Here is a 3,087-nt window from a genome sequence, read left to right on the forward strand (position 1 = left end):
TTATGAAACTTATGCATGTGCAAATTTGTCTGCGCTTTGCTACTTTGTATAATAATGCACGTAGGGGCCAACTCCTAGGGGACGTGGGGGCTTCGGCCCCCACAATAAAATATTAGAGGGGGCCACTCCCACCCAGTTAATAGGCATTCCCATTCAAATGGTGTTGTCACTGCATCATGTGACCAGTTATGGGGGGGGCTTTTAAATTAGGGTGCTGGAGGAGACTCTTGAGAGTCCCATGGACTGCAAGAAGATCAAACCTCTCCATTCTGAAGGAAATCAGCTGTGAGTGCTCACTGGAAGGACAGATCGTGAAGCTGAGGCTCCAATACTTTGGCCACCTCATGAGAAGAGAAGACCACACCACACTGGAAAAGACCCTGATGTTGGGAAAGATGGAGGGCACAAGAAGAAGGGGATGACAGAGCACGAGATGGTTGGACAGTGTTCTCAAAGCTACCAGCATGAGTTTGACCAAACTGCGGGAGGCAGTGGAAGACAGAAGGGCCTGGCGTGCTCTGGTCCATGGGGTCATGAAGAGTTGGATATGACTAAACGACTAAACAACAGGGCTTATCTGAGCCCCTACAGTGTTTTATTCAAGTTGGCACCCCTGATAATGCACATTGTATATTATCTTTTGCATTTATATCCCTCCCTCAAAGAGTTCAAGGTGGCATACATGGACCCATTTAATCCCAACAACATTGCAAGGTAGGTTAAGCGGAGAGACGGTGACTGGCCCAGTCATGCAGTGAGCTTCATGGGAGGCGGGATTTGAATGCTGGTCTCCCAGGCCCTAGCCCGAGATTCTAACCACTACACGGTTTGCATAAATGCATTTTATAAATAGTATTTTATGTGTTGTTTTAGTCTAGGATTTGATTACTAGTCTGCCTCTTCTCATATCTACAAAAAGAGATCATCTGCCTTATATATGGGGCAGAGCGGGGTGTAGGGAGTGGGAAGAGTAGAAGGAAATTTTATTCCACCCTAGCTTTGCAGATTGCCAAATACTGTTGTCAAGCCTTTTCTTATATAAAGCAGCATTTGATCTCACTAAACTCTTGCCGTGCTAGACACGAGATTTAATCTTTATTGATCTAGTACTTGGTAACACTAGAACCCTAGGTTACTTACAGCAGTATAGCTACTTCACCCCATTATGAAGTTAGCTGATAGGCTTGCCTTTTAGCTGGCAAAGGAAATTCTTTAGTGGTTGGCTCTAACAGAAATGGCTTCATGCCCAGCCAAAGACAAAACCCTCTCTTTCTGTACTCGCCAGTAAACAGGTGTACCACCACATGATTTCCTATACAGTAACTGTAGCCATGATGGAAGTGGGCAGTTACAGCAAGATACTGTTTACAGAAAAATACTTTGGGTGTATTTAGTACTAAGGTATCTTATAGCATTTGTAGAAGCTTACCCATTGCAACCCATTTTCATCCTTACACTTACTTAGCACAAGGATAGAACACCAACCAGGCCCATGCAGTGCTTGTTTGAAGCATGGGGCAGGAGTCTTGCTAGAATAAAGTTATAAACTCAACAAAAAAAGTTGGTCCCAGAGCAAGTGTACCTGGCTTCCCCACCTCTGCAAGGATCTGGCACCAACTGCACTGGAACAGCCTTAACACAGTTGCTCTGATGCTTACTAAACACAGACAACAAAGCTAACACAGTGGTACCTTGGGTTAAGTACTTAATTCGTTCCAGAGGTCCGTTCCGGAGGTGAAACTGTTCTTAACCTGAAGCACCACTTTAGCCAGTGGGGCCTCCTGCTGCTGCCGGAGCCCGATTTCTGTTCTTATCCTGAAGCAAAGTTCTTAACCTGAAGCACTATTTCTGGGTTAGTGGAGTGTGTAACCTGAAGCATGTGTAACCCAAGGTACCACTGTACTTGGAGCTGAAAGCACTTTCGTTTGACAAAGTATCAAGACTATGTGGTTCAGCATTCTACCTCTTAGGCTCAGAGGGCTACCACAGGAAATGAAAAAGACTGAATTCTACACTGGTCCATTGCTTGCAACTGTAGGTAAATTCTGACTAGCTTTTCATAGCACTGAGATGGCAGAGAGTACAATGTCGTGTTTAGTTAGTAATACAGAGGCTGAGATGGTGCGACTTCTAGCTCAATGGATAAATGCAAAACTGCTTAGGGGGAATTCTCTTGTCCGAGGAGTTCAGGAACCACGATAATGTACAGGAGAAAGCCACATTGTAAATACACAAGTATACAGACTACAGTAGCTTGCAGTGGCCAGGATTGAAGGAGTTACCATACTGTGTCTGTGAATCTGTAGTTGAAGACAAGAAACAGCACATTTTTCACACTAAATAATGATATTGCATTTTTATTGCTGCTTTTATTTTGTATATTCTAACTGTACTGCAATTCTATTTGCAAAACAATGAAATGAAATATGTAATAAATAACAGCAGCAATAAAAATACACTGAAATTTACTACAGCATCTGGCATAGCATATTAATAATTGCAACAACATAAAGCAGTGTTCCAAAACATCCAGCAATTTTCAAGGTCTCTCTCTCTCTCTCTCTCTCTCTCTCTCTCTCTCTCTCTCTCTCTCTCTCTCTCTCTCTCTCTCGTGTGTGTGGTGTGTGTGTGTGTGTGTGTGTGTGAGAGAGAGAGAGAGAGAGAGAGAGAATTTAGGACCCACTGCTTATACCAGAACCAGACAGCAGCACACAAGTGTCTGTACTTTTTGAAAAAAAGTCTGTTTAACAGATAAAAATGGGATGTGTTTGAACATTTGAAAGCAGCAAGCCCTTTCTATTCTGAAAAAGAGTGGTTATCTAGCTCGTTACAGACACTAACAATCTCTGAAGATCAACAACTCATTCTGATGTAGCATCAAGCCAGATCTCTACCAGTGCTTGCAGTTCATGTAATATAAAGGACCAACTTACGTATAATACTGAAAAACACAGCCCTCGAAATTAAATGTCTTCTCTCTCTTCTACTATTACCAGGCCAGGACGGGGGTGGGGAGAAAAAAGGAGCAGAAAAGAAGGGGAAATTGCATTTTCATTTTTATTAAAAGAAAAAAAGGTGGAGGGGACT

The sequence above is a fragment of the Podarcis melisellensis genome (genome assembly GCF_964234715.1).
Source record: "Podarcis melisellensis genome assembly, chromosome: 14".
Lineage (NCBI taxonomy): Eukaryota > Metazoa > Chordata > Lepidosauria > Squamata > Lacertidae > Podarcis > Podarcis melisellensis.